This window comes from Arachis stenosperma, chromosome 5, assembly GCF_014773155.1.
Source record: "Arachis stenosperma cultivar V10309 chromosome 5, arast.V10309.gnm1.PFL2, whole genome shotgun sequence".
In the NCBI taxonomy this organism is placed as follows: domain Eukaryota; kingdom Viridiplantae; phylum Streptophyta; class Magnoliopsida; order Fabales; family Fabaceae; genus Arachis; species Arachis stenosperma.
The window spans coordinates 98,668,924-98,690,125 of NC_080381.1; positions in this window are offsets into that span (position 1 = coordinate 98,668,924).

Consider the following 21,202-nt stretch of genomic DNA (forward strand, 5'->3'; position numbering starts at 1 on the left):
TTTATTTTTCTCATCATCATCAAACATGAATAAAAATAGTAGATTTTTAGAATAAAGAGGCAATATTTTTTTCGAGTTCTTAATAAGTAAATTCTAATTATTTATATGTGGTGGCAATACTTTTTGTCTTCTGAATGAATGCCTAAACAGTGCATATTTTTTATATTGAATTTTATGAATGTTAAAATTGTTGGCTCTTGAAAGAATGATGAACAAGAAAAATGTTATTGATGATCTGAAAAATCATGAAATTGATTCTTGAAGCAAGAAAAAGCAGTGAAAAAAAATTTTGCAAAAAAAAGAGAGAGAGAGAAAGAAAAAGAAAAAAAGCAAAAGAGATAGAAAAAGATGGAAAAAGCCAATAGCCCTTTAAACCAAAAGGCAAGGGTGAAAAGGATCCAAGGCTTTGAGCATCAATGGATAGGAGGGCCCAAGGAAATAAATCCAAGCCTAAGCGGCTAAAATCAAGCTGTCCCTAACCATGTGCTTGTGGATTGCAGGTCCAAGTGAAAAGCTTGAGACTGAGTGGTTAAAGTCGTGATCCAAGGCAAAAGAGTGTGCCTAAGAACTCTGGACACCTCTAATTGGGGACTTTAGCAAAGCTAAGTCACAATCTGAAAAGGTTCACCCAGTAATGTGTTTGTGGCATTTATGTATCCGGTGGTAATACTGGAAAACAAAGTGCTTAGAGCCACGGCCAAGACTCATAAAGTAGCTGTGTTTAAGAATCAACATGCTAAACTAGGAAAATCAATAATACTATCTGAATTCGGAGTTCCTATGGATGCCAACCATTCTGAATTTCAAAGGATAAAGTGAAATGCTAAAACTGTTCGGAAGCAAAAAGCTACTAGTCCCGCTCATCTAATTAGAATCTGAGCTTCACTTAAAACTCTGAGATATTATTGCTTCTTGATTTCTTTTTATCCTATTTTATTTATCTAGTTGCTTGAGGACAAGCAACAGTTTAAGTTTGGTGTTGTGATGAGCGGATACTTTATACGCTTTTTGGGGGTAATTTCATGTAGATTTTAGTATGTTTTAGTTAGTTTTTAATAGAATTTTATTAGTTTTTAAGCAAAAAATCATATTTCTGGAATTTACTATGAGTTTGTGTGTTTTTCTATGATTTCAGGTATTTTTTGGCTGAAATTGAGGGAGCTGAGCAAAAATCTGATTCAGGCTGAAAAAGGACTACTGGTGCTGTTGGATTCTGACCTCCCTACACTCAGAATAAATTTTATGGAGCTACTAGAGTCCAATTGGCGCGCTCTCAATTGGTTTGGAAAGTAGACATCTAGGACTTTCCAGCAATATATAATAGTCCATACTTTGCACGAAGACAGACGACGTAAATTAGCATTTAACGCCAGTTCCATGTTGTAGTCTGGCGTTCAGCGCCAGAAACAGGTTGCAAGTTAGAGTTCAACGCAAGAAACATGTTACAACCTGGCGTTCAACTCCAGAAACAGCCCAGGCATGTGAGAAGCTTAAGTCTCAGCCCCAGTACACACCAAGTGGGCCTCGGAAGTGGATTTCTGCACTATCCATCTTAATTTATTCATTTTCTATAAACCTAGGTTACTAGTTTAGTATTTAAATAACTTTTAGAGACTTATCTTGTATCTCATGACATTTTTAGATCTGAATTTTATACTCTTTGACGGCATGAGTCTCTAAACTCTATTGTTGGGGGTGAGGAGCTCTGCAACGTCTCGATGAATTAATGCAATTATCTCTGTTTTCCATTCAAACACGCTTGTTCCTATCTAAGATGTTCATTCGCGCTTCACCATGAAGAATATAGTGATCCGTGACACTCATCACTTTCCTCAATCCATGAATGTGTGCCTGACAACCACCTCCGTTCTACATTAGATTGAATGAGTATCTCTTAGATTCTTTAATCAGAATCTTCGTGGTATAAGCTAGAATTGATGGCGGCATTAATGAGAATCCGGAAAGTCTAAACCTTGTCTGTGGTATTTTGAGTAGGATTCAAGGATTGAATGGCTGAGATGAGCTTCAAACTCGCGATTGTTGGGCGTAGTGACAGACGCAAAAAATCAATGGATTCTATTCCGACATGATCGAGAACCAACAGATGATTAGCCGTTCTGTGACAGAGCATTTGGACCATTTTCACTGAGAGGATGGAAAGTAGCCATTGACAACGGTGACACCCTACATACAGCTTGCCATGGAAGGAGCCTTGCGTGTGTGAAGAGGAGTATAAGAGAAAAGCTGAAATAAAGAGGACAAAGAATCTCCAAAACTCCAACATATTCTCCATTATTGAGTAACAATTACTTATTCCAAACACTTTCACTTTTTACAATTAAATTCAAAAAAACCTTATTGGCATCTTGACTAAGATTAATAAGATAACCATAGCTTGCTTCATACCAACAATCTCCGTGGGATCGACCCTTACTCACGTAAGGTATTACTTGGACGACCCAGTGCACTTGCTGGTTAGTTGTGCGGATTGCAAAGGTGTTATTGCAATTTCGTGCACCAGTCGGTCACGCGGACGCGTCGCTGAGCAAATCTTCAATTCACGCGTACGCGTCAGTCACGCGCACATGTCACCATGGATACTTCCAGATCACGCGCACGCGTCAGGCACATGTGTGCATCACTCCTCGCAGCCATCTCTTTTGATTCTTGTGCTACAGAAACTCCATCAAATTCCGCCGAATGCTACCTGAAATAGATAAAATTGACCAAGACTCAAAATAGCATCCATAGTGGCTAAAATATAATTAATTCTTAATTAAACTCAACAATTTATGTGCAAATTCACTAGGAAAAGATGGACAAGATGCTCACGCATCAGTTGGTAGTTTGGTTTGAAGAGTATGTCATTCTGGGGTTTAGGAAAGGTATAGCTTAGATAAAAAACACCGAGGGTCTTCCTATACGAGGTGAAACTGTGATGCAACAGTTGGTGTGTGTGTGTGTCATAGGAGTTTAGCCTAGAAATTCATCACTCCTTTCTTTGTGTTAGGGGGTGGAATAACTTTGTGTTACCATTATCCTTGCCAGAACGAGATAATTCCATTCCCCTACATTAGTATGAACATAACAGCTAGGGCTATAAGGTCACCTTGCATGCGTGAATTACTTGTTTATAACATAAAGAGATGAATTTGTGATTTAGGTGTTTGACATCAGAATTCTTCGCCACACACAGGATAAAAGGGAAGCACCACAAAATTCTTCACGTATGTTAACATGAGGTTCAACATTAGTACATAGTATGTCCTTGCATGTAACACAAAATATTTAGGTTCAACGTTAGTACATAGTATTTAAAAAAGCACAGTTAGATAGCCTCAACTTCGAAGTGGAGCCTTGTTCAACGATAATTCAATACCACTTCAAAGTGATGGCTGACCCTGACTTTGACAAAAGGGGACATAAATAGCCTAAGCTGTTCAAAACGAAGGGCACACGAGGGACATATACCCTAAACCGTAAATAAAACATTAGTTACAGTGAAATTATTTAACTTGGTTAACTTGGAAGGAAAGCCTCTAGGTGGATTTGGTTCATATGGTCATGGGAACAGGGCTGCCACGGCCCTACGGCTCTTCCAATCCACCTCAACTCGTTACCTGATTTCATCCCTCAGCTCATTGAAGTGCTCATTAACTATGTGAATTGTAGTGTCAATTTGTATCTTGTCTGATAATTATTCTATGCTCTTCAACATGAAAAATGGACATATATAGAGATCATCAGAAATATTTACACGACAAAAGGAGTTCTAAGTAGCATATAGAGAAGCAAAAGCTAGAAACTACCTTTTTCTGGCCACCAAGATTGATAGTGATGAATATCTGTTCCATCTGAAGCCACAACATCATCCACAACTTCTCCTTGTAGCTTTGTAATCCATTTCTTCATTATAATAAAAGGAGATAAAACTACACCTCTAACCCTAACAAAAACAAAAGAGCCCCAATAAACATATACAACTCTTTTCAACTTAATATTGTCATGTCAAACATCTTTGTTAACCGCGGTAATCCTCTACAATTGAAGCAAGGGTTTAACTTTAATAAATGACAATAGAAACACTTTATATCTATGAACTACATATACTTCACAGAGTTATCATATTAATTTGTCGAATACATTTTAAACATAATACGTATTAAGTGTCTTTTATTTTAACTATGTCTTAATAAAAAATAAAAAAAATCGAATACATTTGGATACATCTAAATATCATCACGTATTAGTGTGTCAAACTTTATTCTTAACATATGTTCTAAAAATGAGATTAAAAATAGTATATATTATTATATATTAAAACAAAATATTTTAACTATTTTATATAATTAAAAAATATACTACAATCAATTAAAAAATTAATTTATCTTTTAATATTAATAAAATATCAAAATATCATTACAATTTATCTAAAAAATTACTTTATATTTTATCTATATATTGTCTCTGTATCTTATAAGAATTTAAAATTTATGTGTTTATATATCTCATATCGTATCGTGCTCATATCCGTGTCAATATTTATGCATCCTAACATTCTTTGTTAACAATTTAAATCCATCAATTTCTTTGGTTTAAATGACTATTCAATTTATTTAACTAAAAAGTGATTTAAATTCATCCTCCAAACTACTACTGAACTCCTATCACTTCAAGTTTCCAAACACTTCTTTTTTTTATATTACTACTTATAACCTTTTCAAAATAAAAATCTACTTTTTAATGCACTAAATTATTTCAATCTTGACCAAATTGTTGAAACAATAAAGGAATTTATATTTAGTTATAATTTAAATATACAAAATTTACAAATTAAATTAAATTTTTTATATGAATTTCATAGACTAAAGTAATATTTCAAAAAAAAAATGTATATCGTACTTATAAATAGATTCTGATTGACTATTACCTTATGAAGGTAACTATATAAGATTAGGTAAGTAAGAATTTAAAAATTTTGAATAATTTTTAAAAATTAAAATAATTTATTCAATCAAAATTATAGTTATCAAAATTAGACCGGACTGACCGGTTAAATTTAGTAAGCACCAGTCAAAAACGATAGAAACCAATCCAATCGAACATGCTTGCTTTGTCACTAGATTATGTTGTTTCTTATTTTTTTATATGAAAATTATTAATTATATCGTAAAAATGTACAATAATTTTGTTAGATATTATTTTATTTTTATACTCATTTATGTTTAAATTAATTATATTTTTTATTATGCATGCTTATTAATATAAATATAAATGTTATTAAATATTTATAAATAAAAAATATCAAATATTTTTATTAATTACAATATAATTATTCTCTTAATGATTATATGATATTTATTAATATTATTTTTTTAATAAATATATATAGTATATAACAATATGATAAATATAAACTAATTAGTTAGTTGTTAAAATTAAAAATTTACTTTAATATGAAAATAAAATTTAAACATTTTTATTATGAAAAGAAACTAAACTTTTATATAATTATTTAATAATAACTTAATTATAACTTAATAATTCTAATTTGTTAAAGCTTGATTTTTTTTCCAAAGGTAGTAGGTTATATTTCATTAATTATTGAAAAATAAAATATAAAGATGTCCAAAAGCAGGACAGCATAATAAAATGTGGAGATTTCTCAAAGCAATACAATGAAGGTATTCATCCAACGGTGCATGGTCAAAAAACGAAAAAGAATCTTAGAAAAGAAAGAATAATAAGTTAAATTGAATAAATCTAAGAATAATAGTCACTGGTCTTTGAAGCCTACGGTTCATATGAGTTGTAGCCTTAGGTTCAAAATCAGTAAACAAAGATTTACGATTCTCATGACAAGTGGAGGAGAAGATGTCCTTGAAATAAGATTTAGCCACAAAAGCAATACCAGCATTTGAAGTAGCCACTTCACCATCACTGCCAGTTAGTTGCCAAATTTAATTCCTTCAGGTTCAATTTCTAAATTTCTGATGGAAGAAAATTGTATTCTATTCACCAGATTTGAGCCACTTGATTCTAGACTTACCTTTCCAACAAGATTCCTCATTTTGCAATGTTTTCTCAACTATGTCCTCTAGTTCTAAAATGATGTCTGATGATTGGCCTAAAGTAAGTTAGGAATTTTCACACCAAAATAGAATTTTTTCGTTGCAAGTATAGTCCCAACCTAACAATTGGCCAACATCAAAGTTTGAATTTTCAAATTACAAATTTTAACCGAGAGTAATTAAACCTCGGGTCGTTCTCCCTCGGAATGCAATTGAAATGTCACACTTTCGGTAACGGGTTTTGAAGTATAAAATGGAAAATGTAAAAGAACCAAGAAATAAAAGAACTAATAGATTATCAAAATTGGAATTAATGCAATTAAAAGAAAACAAGGTCAAAACTAGTGAAAATGCAATAAATGCATAAAATAGCCTTGACTTGGGAATGAGAATTAAGGAATTCTATCATTGTCATAACCACAACTATGGCAACTATGATGGGTCAATCTAGCTTCGTCTACCCCTAACATCGAGGAGTAAGTCAAGCAAGCATAATTGGCCTTAATCCATAAGTCCTAGCTAACTCACCAATTAACTTGGTGAAAAGCTAGCATCAATGGAAACAAGAGTCAACTAAATACCCAAGAATTGCCACTAAATGTCAGACATTATGACTCTAGTCTCCTAGAAACTCAAATCTTAAGTCAAGATGTGAAAATCTACTCAAAATCTAAAGTTGGAATTTTCACAAACACCTTATGAGCATAAAAGTAAAACATGAAAAATTGCGAAGGAAAATAGAAAACTATAACTAACTATTCACAATATCAACAATAAACATGCAATCAAGTATAAAGAAAGTATAAAACATTAAATTCATCAATCAAAACTTCAAGAAACCAAAATTGTATATATAAACAAAGTAACTTGAACCAAAAGAAAATGAGAGTAAATGTGATGTAATTAAAGAGAAATTAAAGAGTACTTACAAAGGAGTTGACCAACCCAAGATAAAAACTTGAAACTATAAAATGCTACAATGGAAATTACATAAACCCTAAAAGAGCATTCTAACTACACTACTCCTACTCCTAAAATTATGTTCTAAAACTATCTAAGTCCTAATGATTTGATATGTGGTCATTTCCCCTTCATATAGCACTTCAATTTAGCATCAACACATCCAAAACTAGACCAAGAGGCTCCCAAAATCGCGAGCCACGTGCCTCATTATTGAAGTCGTGCACTGGTACCTGTGCATATGCACAGATGTGTGCATACACACACATGCTGATTTTTCTTCTTGTCACACGCACGGGGTATTGTGCGTATGCACACTTGCTGATTCTGCTCTTGTGCGTGTGCACACATATCTGTGTGCTTCTCTTTTGTTTTCTTCATGTATTTTCCCTTTTTTGCATGCTTCCTTCCACTTTTTCTTATCCATTCTAGTCTCTAGGACCTGAAATCACTCAACAAACACATCACGGCATCGAATGAAATAAAAGTGGAATTAAATTGCTCAATTTAGGCAGAAAAAATACATGTTTTCACATTTAGGCTCAATTTAGGGACAAAACACAAAAGTATGCTATTTTAGTGAACAAGTGTATATTTATGTGGTGAAATCCATCTAATCCAAGCCAAAAATTATCATCAAATATGCACTCATCAATTCTCCCACACTTAAACAATAGCATGTCCTCAGGCTAAACATAAACAAGAAGAATGATCAAATAGTGACAACTTATTGAATGCAACTATCTATATACATGCAAGTATACTATGTACTATCTATGTCCATTTATACTATAGTATCCTATTGAATTGGTGAAAACAAACAATCAAATTTCCAAGCAAGAGTATAGACATATAGGGCAAAGCAAAGAAGTAATTCAATGCAATCAAAATCTAAAGAATTGATTCAACTCATCAAAATGAAGCAACTTCCGAGAATGCATGACAAGAGGTGTGGAAACATAGAATTGAGTAATTGAACTGTTACTAGGTGTGTATACACTTTAATCACTCGGTGTTTTGGGTTTCATCACTCAAGTCTCCTTTAATCATGCTTTCAAGGATTTTCTTTTCATATAACAATCAACAAATATGTGATGCATGAATGCAATTATCATGAGGACTTTAGAAGGTTGTAATGGGGTTGAGGTAAGGGTAATATGAATATATGGCTAAGTGGACTACAAGATTGAATCTTTGATTAGCTTAAGTATCCAACTCAACCTATATCAATCAAACCACAAAAATGCATTCTAACCATCCATTACTTCTTTTCACATACATTCATGCCTTAGTTTTCATTCAAAACACATATGCATTTCTTTTTCATCTTTTTTTATTCCGGGGAAACCTTTATCCCCTTTTTGCTATATTATATTTTTTTTTCTTTCCTATTTTTTCCTTTTTCTATGACAAATGCATATGGTTAAAGCAAGTTGACATATAAATGTGCACCCATTTTCCAAATTTTTCAATAAAATACCCAAAACAAATTTTTTCATTCACTACCAATGTTTTCCAAAGATTGCCCCCACACTTGAATACAACACACTTCTCAACCCAAGATAATCAAGGATACAAATCAAGGTAAATCATGGTTTTTCGCTTAAAGTTGGTGATGTGGTAACAATTAGAACAAAAGGGGATTAAAAAGCTCAAAGATAGTTAACAATGGTAGATATAATGAGTATGGCTATATGGGTGAGTGAGCTTAATTCAAAAATGGCCTCAATCATTCCCAATGCATTCAAACATCAACTATTAGAAATAAAGAATGAAGCAAAACCAATATCATAATCATAGAAGGATAATAGCACACAATGAACAAAAATTGTGGTTAGAATGTATAACCATTGAATATAAACTCAAAAACTCACAAGGTATTTTGTTCTATCTCTCTTCTATGTTCCATAAAAATTATTCAAGCAAGTTTAAAAAATAATTTTCCAAATCAATTCAATAAAACGCCCTAAAAGCAAAATTCTTGAAAATTTTTGTTGTTTTTCACCAAAATTATTCCCTATATGTATGTATGTATGTTGTGATGGATGTAAGTTCAAAAATTCCTAGTTCTTTCCCTAATTTTCAACGTCCAAAAACCGAATTGAACAATTAAGATCAAAATTGAACTAAGCATTATACTATTCACATCATCCAATCACAACTAATATCTATAATATGTACCAAGTAATATAAACTGATATATATATATATATATATATATATATATATATATATATATATATAATGAAAACGCAATGCTAGAAATAACTAGAAGCAACTAACATATATACAGATGACCAAAATAATAGTATGTAGCATAAGACAAAATACTAGAAATATCCACAAAAAGCATAACAAAGACTAAAATTAAACTAGATAATAAGTGTTTAGGAGAGAATATTTACACCCAAAATAGCGAATCCTCCCCCACACTTAAGCATCGCACGGTCCTCCATGCAAAAAAATTGGGATGAGGATGAATAGCTCTATGAAACTCCACCGTCTGGCGGTGGTGGGTGGTGTAGTCGCCGATAGACAATGATGTCATGGGTCGGCTCAGCAACAAGCTCTACAGCTGTCTCAACTGCTGGCTCCTCAACTAATGGTTGATCATCTTGTACCTCAGCTACCTTAACTGCTCGTTACTCAGCTGGCTGCTCAGTCTTAGCTGTTACATCCTCTATCTCAGCCTCTGGCTCAGGTGTGTGCGCAGGAGGTGGTCCAGGATCTCAACCGTTCAGTCTCGCCACTATCCACTGAAAGCGGCACTCGCTACGGTGCTCGTGGCGGTGGAATACTTGGAGAATATCCTAAACCAACTCATAAGTGGTCCGAGGTGCAGGTGTAGGTGTTGTAGGCGCTAATGATGCCAATGATGATGATGGTTCGGTGGTCTTCCTCTTCTTCTACGGCAGTCCATCATACTCTCCGTATGGCAGATATGGATGAGTACTGATATAGAGAGATGTCTGGTCTCCTAGTCGCCTCTCTACCCCAAATAAGGTGGCCAATCGTGTGATCATCGATGGGAATGGGATGTTGTATTTTTGCTGCTGGGTATCCTTCCACATCGACTATCTGATAAGGGGCAAAATAGAGATTCTCTTGCCCTCCAGAATGGCCCAAAGAAGAACTGCCACACGGACCCGAATGTGGGTAGCATGCGTGCTCATAAGAATGTAATCTGCAATGATTTGTTGCCAAATCCTTGCCTCCGGGTGTAGGTGAGAACACGCAATGCTACTGGGGATTGCATTCTCTCCTCGACTGTATTCCTAACGGGCCTCAGGTAAGCGTCCAATGATAACTTGCCCTAACTCAAATCTGCCACTATCTTCGGGTAAGTGTCGCGGCTCGGCTGAATATGCAGAATCTGTAAGAGAGCCTCTAAAACGCGATCGGAGGTATCTAGCTGCACCCCCTAAGGAAAACAGTTTCGGCATCTCTCTTCCACAGATTTCCATAGAATTCCTTGACCAATTGTTCATTGATTTCCACCGGGTCGAATTCTACAAATTTCCACTAGTAAAAATCAAGTCTGTTGTGGATTGCTTCCGCATAATTCTCCGGCAAGCTTAGCTTCTGCTCATAGTGGAACGCTTTCTTTTCCGATTTCTTGTATTGCTCATGGACTTCCTCATTAATAAAGGTGTTCGCCTGAGTGCTCAGACGAACAGGAGGAGGATCCAATGGATTGGCTTTCTCCTTACCCTTACGATGCATCCTGAAAGAGGAAAAAAATGGAATACAACTCAAGAGAAACAGATAAAAGGCAAAAAAGCAAAAGAGGAATTAATCAAAGAATGTAAATTAGAGCCAATAAGGTAAACAAACACTTAATTGAGAAAAACATGTCTAAAAGTGTGATATGCTCAAAAGAAAATGAGTAAACTAAGATAGATAGTGCATAAATCCACTTATGGGGCCCACTTGGTGTGTGCTGGGGCTGAGACTTGAGCTTTTCACGTGCCTGGACTGTTTTTGGAGTTAAACAATAGGTTGTAACCTGTTTTGGGCGTTTAACTCCAACTGGTAACCTGTTTCTGGTGTTTAACGCCAGAATGGAACATGGAACTGGCGTTAAACGCAAGTTTACGTCGTTTATCTTCGAGCAAAGTATGGACTTTATATTGCTAGAAAGCCCTGGATGTCTACTTTCCAACCCAATTGAGAGCACGCCAATTGGACTCCTGTAGCTCCAAAAAATCTATTCCGAGTGCATGGAGTTCAGAATCCAACAGCATCAGCAATCCTTTTTCAGCCTGAATCAGATTTTTGCTCAGCTCCCTCAATTTCAGCCAGAAAATATCTAAAATCACAGAAAACACACAAACTCATAGTAAAGTCAAGAAATATGAATTTTTCCTAAAAACTAATAAAAGTATACTAAAAACTAACTAAAACATACTAAAAACTACATGAAATTACCCCCAAAAAGCGTATAAAATATCCACTCATCAGCTGTGATGTGTTGTTAAGTGTTTTCAGGATTTATAGGGCAGGAATGGCTTAAAGAATAGAGAAGAAGCATGCAAAAGAGGAAGAAACACAATGAATTAAGGATTTCATGGGCGAGCAACAACGCGCACGCGTGGAGCGACGCGTAAACGTGACCGGGAGAAAGTTCAGCGACACACACGCGTGGAGCGACGCGTATGCGTGGAGGGATGCGTACGCGTGGATAGAAAATTGCACAGCGACGCGTGATATTCCGCCACGTGCTGCAGATATCAGAATTCGCTGGGGGCAATTTCTGGGCCCCGTTTTTCCCCAGTTTCAGGCCCGAAAGTCCAGGTTATAGGCAGGAGCGAAGCTGAGACAAACATACACTTTCACTTTAGTTTAGTTTTCAATTTTTGAATTCTAGAGAGAGAAAATCACCACTTCTCCTAGGGTTCTTAGTTTTTCTGAGTTCTGCTTTTAGATTGGATTTAGAGAGTTGCTACTACCTTTGACAGAAGTCTTCATCGTTATAGTTTGAATTTCTATTACCTTTACTCTTTCGTTTTCCCATTTAGTTATTGGTACTCATATTTGTATTTTGTAAAATTTTAGTTATTATTGCAATGAACCATTTTCATGTTTAATTCCATTACTTGTCAAATTTCTTTTGATTAATTATTAGTACCAATTTTAATTTTATTAATTTAGTTTTAATTACCATGTTTCCTGTTTACTCCCTTTACATGTTTGTGAAAATGGCATTCTTGTTAATGGAGTAGAGCTCTCAACTTGGCTTTGGAGTTGATTAATAGGAAACCCTTGAGTTGGAATACTCAAGTGTTAATATGTAATTGGAAATTGCTGTCAATTGGATTTTCACTTACTCTAATCCTTCCTTGGGAGGTGATTAGGACTTGTGAATTAGAGTTGGTATTACCTACTTAACTTTTCTCAATTAGTTAGAGGATAACTAAGTAGAAGCAACAACCTTTTACTATTACACTTGAGAAAACCAACAAGGATATAAATTCTAATTAATCTTCTCCTAGCCAAGGCCTTTTATTTTAAATAAACAACATCTCTTGTTAACTGCTTCTTGCATAATTTTTAGTTATTTATCTTTCCATTTTCAACTCTAAAAATTTATCAGAAAACCCCTAACCAATAAATTGCACTCTTTTGTTAACTCTTTGGGAAACGACTTAGGAATTCTACTCCCAGTTAATTATTCTAAATTGTGACACCCTTTTTAAATTGACAGTGAAATTTTCGTCGGTTGAAAATGATGCGCATAAACTTGTTATGCTACGATTTAGGAAATTGCACGATCGGCAAAATTCCTTCTGGCAAGTGCACCGGTTATCGTCAAGTAAAAACTCACAATAGAGTGAGGTCGAATCCCACAAGGATTGGTTGAATGAGCAATTCGAATTAGAAGTTTGTTTAGTTGAGCGGAATCAACTTTTGGATGTGAATTGCATAAAGTAAATGTGGCAGGAAACGTAAATTGCAAGGAATTGAAATTGCATAAACTTAAATTGCGAGAATTAAGGTGCGAGAAAGTAAATTGCTGAAAGTAAAAGGGAATTGGGGTGATTGCATGAATTTAAAATTTGCAGAATGTAAATAGAAAATGGTAGATCAGAGATGGGGAGTTCATTGGGGTCAGGAGATATTGAAATCTCCGAATCAAAACATTTTCATCTCTTCCTCAACCAATGCATTCATTGAATCTTGCTTGGCAATCTTATATGATTGGATCCCAATTCCTTGGCTCACCAATTCTCTCTAAAAACAAACAAATTCCCAATCCCTTGGTTTAAATGTTCATAAGAAGAGATGATGCTCGATCACTGACTATACCACACAGTTTCATGAACCACAATTTGGTAGGATTACATGTCACAATATCCATCCAAACCCCAATCCAATTCACTGTGAGAAAGCTTCTCTAGCATGAATCCATCATTCCTTTCCCAAGGTTCCGAAGGATTCCAATTATGGGTAGTTTCTTTCCCAAGACAACTACCCAATGGAATTAGATCGAGAAGCTTTCTAACAAAATTCAAGAGAAAAGATTGAAGAAGAAGATAAAAACTATTATTGATTCATTGAATTACAATAGAGCTCCCTAACCCAATGAAAGGGGTTTAGTGAGTCATAGCTCTGAATTCAATTACAAAGTATGAAAAATAGCAAAATGATCAAAAGTTCCAAAGTGTCAAAAAGTGCCAACTAACTTCGATTCTATCCTATTTATACACTTTCTAAATTGAGCTTCTGTTAAGTTTCTTGGGCTTTGAGGCTTTTTCTTGATTTCCTTTTGCTTTGGGTTTATGATCCATAATCCTGATGAGGCTGTGATCCAATTCTGTAACATTCATTGAGCAATTTTAGTGATAAACAAGTAATGACACAAGACTCAACAAATTGAAGTTCCAGACTCATCAATTCTTCCGGCCCAATCCCATAAACCATGATATTCAATTGGGTTTCATACCATAATACGTTTAAGTTAATATTTGTGCTCAAATGCTAACTTAAACTTCAATATATTTGGCCCAGAAACCCTTTCAAAAGGTGGCGTTTAAGTTGAAGTTTAAGTTTCAGTTTAAGGTTAAACTGAAACTTAAACGTGGAATTGGAAGAAAGCAACCCAGGAGGGTAATTAATCGAACACGTTTAAGCTTCAGTTTAAGGTTAAACTGAAGCTTAAACGTGGAAATGAAGATTGCAACCCTGGAGGCAATTCTGGTCGAACACGTTTAAGCTCCAGTTTAAGGTTAAACTGGAGCTTAAACGTGGAAATGAGAAGGCAACCCTGGAGGAGCAAAAACGCCGAACACGTTTAAGCTCCAGTTTGAGGTCAAACTGGAGCTTAAACGTGGGAATGAAGAAGGTAGCCCAGGAGTGTGAATGTCGAACACGTTTAAGCTCCAGTTTGAGGTCAAACTGGAGCTTAAACGTGGAAATGGCTTCCTGGTGCATAATGTGGTTCGAACACGTTTAACCTCCAGTTTAAGGTTAAACTGGAGGTTAAACGTGGGAATGCTCCCTTGGTGCCATTCTCATTCTGGCGTTTAACCTTCAGTTTAAGGTTAAACTGGAGGTTAAACGCCAGTTTCCTCTTTTCTCAGCTTTCATGATTCTGGCGTTTAACCTTCAGTTTAACCTTAAACTGAAGGTTAAACGCCACTTTCAGCTTTGATGCATTTCTTATTCTGGCGTTTAACTTCCAGTTTAAGGTTAAACTGGAGGTTAAACGCCACTTTCAGATTCTCCATATGTGATCTTCAAGCTTCCTTTATTGATTTTGTTGCTTCCTTGCCTAGCCTCTTCTTCCCTGAAATCATCCACACAATTGCATCAAAGTCTTGCAAAATTTCATGAGAAGTCTTCCATTCATAGCATTCAAGTAATATAACTAAAAACTCATGGAATTTGCATCAAAATTACACTTGTTTGGATGATTCATTACTTTGTTGTTCATTTAACCATTCTTGGTTACTTTAAGCTCAAGAAAATGCATAAAACAACTAAAACTAACAGAAAAATGCTAGTGAAACTAGCCTAAGATGCCTTGGCATCACAACACCAAACTTAATACTTGCTTGTCCCTAAGCAAGTCCTGAGATATTTGAGAAGAAAGTATGAAACAGAAAGCAATTACATTGGCTATATTAGCAAGCATTTGAAGTTCATCAGAAGGGTTTTATGTAGAAAGTTGCAGCATCACTTTTTCATTCTTATCAGGGAGGATTATCACTTTTTCATTGCATCCCTCAAACACTGCTATGGCCTCTTGTTATTCTTATGTCCTTGGCACTTTTTCTTTCTTTGTTTTTCTTTTTCTTAGAGCTCCTTTGCTCCTTGTTTGCTCAGTATCATGTGTTGCACAAGCCTTTGGCATTTTCTTTTTCTTATCAGTGCAGTACACATATCCACTACAGGCATTTTAGTTCACATTTCTTTTTGAGACATTGGTGCCCAGCACCTCTTTGTGTAACTAAATGTTTTGTAGCTAGGTTGCTCTTGATAATGGACTTTTGGTTGATAATCCCGGGTTAGTTAACCCAAGTTACCAAGTGTTGAAACACTCCACAGAACCTATTCATCCAAGCAGATCCTAGTACATAAACACCACAGGCATATGTCTCAAAAGTTCAAACCATTGGTGCCTAGCTTTATTTTCTTAATTCTTTTGCTTTTTGGTTGCCCTTTTTCAGTGGCTTTTCTTCTTCTTTTTCTTTCTTTTTCATGGCCAAAGACATTTATTCATCAAGATCCATAGACAGTATTCAACTTCTACACAAAAAAATGATAATTCTACACTCAATTTCCAGTGAGCTAACTAAACAATCAAACGTGCATACCACCACTTAATTCTACTTGATTTGTCACTAATTGAGCCAAGTTACTTTTGTTCAAACTTTTCTTTTAATTTTTGGAAACAGAACAAGCATGGCAAGCATTTGTTTAAGAAGGTGGAGTTATATCCAAACATCTAGGCATTCACTTTATTCAAAGCAGTAAACCAACAAACATACTAAAAACTTCACATAAAACTTAAATGACTTATAGTGAAAGAAAACTCATAAAGACAATTCACAAACTATCATTTGATTATTAAGGAACGAGACCACCTCTCATTTATTGCTTGGTTCTTCTTGATTCTTGGGATCCTGCTTCTTCTTGCTTCTTACCTCTTTTTGACCACTTGTACTTCCTTTGTCTTTTCTTGTGAGCTTTTTCCAGAATCTAGCCTTTTTCATTGTTTCTTCCACTCCTTTTTCAAGGATCATTGCCTTGTTTATTTCTCCTTCTTTCCTCCCTTTGAAATACTCATCAAAAGCTGGGAATGCTGGGTCCATTTTGTGTAGATGTTCCCCTATGTAGTTAAGCTTGATTTGAGAACTGATGTTGTAATCAGCTTGAACTGAGTATCTTGCATTCTGCAAAGTGGTGGCTTCCTTGATTGCCAACATATTGGCATCTTGGTGTTGGCATATATGGCTGAGGGATTCCTGTAATTGTAAATTCTGTTCCCTTTGCAAATCTAAGAATCTTGATTCAAAGTTCCTCTGCATGTCCATCATCTTTAGGTGAAAGTCCTCTTGCCTCTCTTGAGAATTTCTTTATTGACCCTTATGCTAGGAGGACCCTTTTGATCTGTTTCTATTGATTCTTGTGGCTTTAACTCTTGCAATTCTCGTTTGCCTTCAAAGGATTGTTTTAGAGTTTCAGCTGCTAGATTGCTTTCCTCCAAACACAGATGGCTACTATCATCCTTAGGCTTTTCAGGTTCTGGTTCAGGCTCAGATACAGGTTTGAAAACATGAAAAATGAGCTGTTCATCATGTATTCTCAAAATTAGCTCTCCTTGTTCTACATCTATGAGCGCTCTAGCAGTGGCTAGAAATGGCCTTCCCAGAATGATAGGGTGTATGTAGCTTTCCTCCATATCCAAAACAACAAAGTCTGTGGGGAAAAAATAATTTCCCACTTTCACCAGCACATTCTCAACTACCCCTTCAGCTTGCTTCTGAGTTTTGTCAGCCAGTTGTATGATTACATCAGTGGATCTCACCTCATTCAGTTGTAGCCTCTTCATAAGAGTCAGAGGCATCACATTTATGCTAGCTCCTAGATCACAGAATCCTCTGTCAATTTTTGTTTCTCCTATGATGCAGGGGATATGAAAACTTCCTGGGTCTGTTTTCTTAGAGACCGTATCCTTCTTGATGAGTGCACTGCATTCTTTGTTCATTATTACAGTTTGTCCTCCCATCAAAACTCTTTTCTTGCTCAGCAATTCCTTCAAATACTTGATATGTGTAGGCATCTGCTGGAGGATCTCAAGAAAGGGAATATTGATGTGGAGAGACTTAAATGTCTCTAAGAACCTTGAATATGTTTTCCCTTTTTCACCTCCTCCTAACCTTTGAGGAAATGGTGCTTTTGGTTGGTATGTGATGAGCGGATAATTTGTATGCTTTTTGGCATTGTTTTGAGTATGTTTTTAGTAGTTTTAGTTGAGTTTTTAGTATATTTTTATTAGTTTTTAGTTAAAATTCACTTTTCTAGACTTTACTATGAGTTTGTGTGTTTTTCTGTGATTTCAGGTATTTTCTGGCTGAAATTGAGGGACCTGAGCAAAAATCTGATTCAGAGACTCAAAAGGACTGCAGTTGCTGTTGGATTCTGACCTCCCTGCACTCGAAGTGGATTTTCTGGAGCTACAGAAGCCCAATTGGCGCGCTCTCAACGGCGTTGGAAAGTAGACATCCTGGGCTTTCCAGCAATATATGATAGTTCATACTTTGCCCAAGATTTGATGGCCCAAACCGGCGTTCAAAGTCACCTACAGAAATTCCAGCGTTAAACGCCGGAACTGGCACCTAATTGGGAGTTAAACGCCCAAACTGGCACTAAAGCTGGCGTTTAACTCCAAGGAGAGTCTCTACACGAAAATGCTTCATTGCTCAGCCCAAGCACACACCAAGTGGGCCCGGAAGTGGATCTTTATGTCATTTACTCATCTTTGTACACCTTAGGCTACTAGTTTTCTATAAGTAGGACCTTGTACTATTGTATTTGATATCTTGGTAGCTATCTTTGAATTTTATGCTATCTTAGATCATTGGGAGGCTGGCCATTCGGCCATGCCTAGACCTTATGCTTATGTATTTTCAACGGTGGAGTTTCTACACACCATAGATTAAGGTGTGGAGCTCTGCTGTACCTCGAGTATTAATGCAATTACTATTGTTCTTCTATTCAATTCCGCTTGTTCTTTGTCCAAGATATCACTTGTTCTTCAACTTGATGAATGTGATGATCCGTGACACTCATCATCATTCTCACCTATGAACAAGGTGACTGACAACCATTCTTGTTCTACAAGCATGCGAGGCTTAGTGAATATCTCTTGGATTACTGATACACGATGCATGGTTGATCGCCTGACAACCGAGTGCTCGCCTGACAAACGAGCCAGCCATTCTGTGAGATCAGAGTCTTCGTGGTATAGGCAAGAACTGATGGCGGCATTCAAGAGAATCCAGAAGGTCTAACCTTATCTGTGGTATTCTGAGTAGGATTCAATGATTGAATGACTGTGACGTGCTTCAAACTCCTAGCAGGCTAGGGCGTTAGTGACAGACGCAAAAGAATCAATGGATTCTATTCCGGCCTGAACGAGAACCGACAGATGATTAGCCTATGCTGTGACAGAGCATCAGGGACGTATTTTCACTGAGAGGATGGGAGGTAGCTGCTGACAACAGTGAAACCCTACACGAGCTTGCCATGGAAAGGAGTAAGAAGGATTGGATGAAGGCAATAGGAAAGCAGAGAGACGGAAGGGAAGGCATCTTCATACGCTTGTCTGAAGCTCTTACACCAATGATATACATAAGTATCTCTATCTTTATCTTTATGCTTTATTCGCTTATCACTATACCCATTTGAGTCTGCCTGACTGAGATTTACAAGATGACCATAGCTTGCTTCATACCACCAATCTCCGTGGGATCGACCCTTACTCGCGTAAGGTTTATTACTTGGACGACCCAGTGCACTTGCTGGTTAGTTGTGCGAAGTTGTGTTTATGCCATGGTATTGAGCACCAAGTCTTTGGAGCCATTACTAGGGATTGTTTATGTTTGGAAAAGTATTGATCACAATTTCGTGCACCAAGTTTTTGGCGCCGTTGCCGGGGATTGTTCTTGTGTATGGACAACTGACGGTTCATCTTGTTGCTTAGATTAGGCATTTATTTTTTTCGAAATTCTTGAAGATAAATTCTAGAGTTTCATGATGATTTGTTGAAATCTGGCTGGCTGAGAAGCCATGTCTAATCTTATTGGACCGAGGTTTCAACTGACCATCACAATAGCTTGTTGATCTCTATCAATCTTGCTATTGGAGCAATGATCTGCTAAGGCTTGGCTGGCCTTTGGCCATGTCTAGTGTTTTGGACCGAAGCTTTCTTTGAAAGCTTGGCTGGCTGTGAAGCCATGTCTAATTCCTGGACCGGAGTCTTAGACTAGCATTGCACTGATTCCTGGAATTCTCATTAAGAATTTTGATATCTTTTTCCACTTAATTTTCGAAAAACACAAAAAAAAAATTATAAAATCATAAAATCCAAAAAATATTTCTTGTTTGAGTCTAGAGTCTCATCTTAAGTTTGGTGTCAAATGCATGTTTTTGTTATATTTTTCGAATCCATGCATGTATTTCTTTGTTTTGATCTTTGAATTCTTTTGGCTTGAGTGTTTTTGTGTCTCATATAGTGTCAGTAGTATACAAACTGCTAAGTTTGGTGTCTTGCATGCATTGTTATTTCATTCTTGTTGCATTTTGATTATTAAAAAAATCCAAAAATATTTTTAATTTGTGTTCTTTTCAAGTCAATGATACAATGAATTGAAGATTCAGAACATACTGCAGAGGAATTACACAGAAAAAGCTGAGCATTCAAAAATGCCCAGTGAAGAAGACAGACTGGCGTTTAAACGCCAGCCAGGGTACCTGGTTGGGCGTTTAGCGCCCAAAAAGGGTGCATTTTGGGCGTTAAACACCAGAATGGATACCATTCTGGGCGTTTAACGCCAGGATGGCTAAAGGGGGAAGATTTTGTTTTCAAATCAACTTTTTTTTTCAAGTTTTCAAAGTTTTTCAAAATCAAATCTTTTTCAAATCAAATTTTTTCAATCAAATGTTTTCAAAATCAATTTCTTTCCTTTTTCAAAGATTCTTGCTAACAATTAATGATTTGATTGAACATTTCAAGTATGTTGCTGGTGCGCGAAATTGTGAACAATACTTTTTCACAACTCTCATAATCCCCGGTAATGGCTCCACAAACGTGGTAGCTCAATACCATGGCATTACACAACTTCGCACAACTAACCAGCAAGTGCACTGGGTCGTCCAAGTAATACCTTACGTGAGTAAGGGTCGATCCCACGGAGATTGTTAGTATTGAAGCAAGCTATGGTCATCTTGTAAATCTTAGTCAGGTAAACTCAAATGTATATGATGATGAACGAAAATAACATAAAAGATAAAGATAGTGATACTTATGTAATTCATTGGTAGGAACTTCAGATAAGCGCATGAAGATGCCTTCCCTTCCGTCTCTCTGCTTTCCTACTGCCTTCATCCAATCCTTCTTACTCCTTTCCATGGCAAGCTTGTGTAGGGTTTCACCATTGTCAGTGGCTACCTCCCATCCTCTCATTGAAAACGATTGCATATGCTCTGGTCACAGCATAGCGGAATTCATCTGTCGGTTCTCAATCAGGCCGGAATAGAATCCAGTGATTCTTTTGCGTCTGTCACTAACGCCCCGCCCTCAGGAGTTTGAAGCACGTCACAGTCATTCAGTCATTGAATCCTACTCAGAATACCACAGACAAGGTTAGACCTTCCGGATTCTCTTGAATGCTGCCATCAGTTCTCGCCTATACCACGAAGACTCTGATCTCACGGAATGGTTGGCTCGTTTGTCAGGCGAGCACTCGGTTTTCAGGCGATCAACCATGCATCGTGCAATCAGGAATCCAAGAGATATTCACTAAGCCTCAGATGCTTGTAGAACAAGAATGGTTGTCAGTCACCTTGTTCATGAGTGAGAATGATGATGAGTGTCAATCATCACCTTCATCAAGTTGAAGAACAAGTGATATCTTGGACAAAGAACAAGCGGAATTGAATGGTAG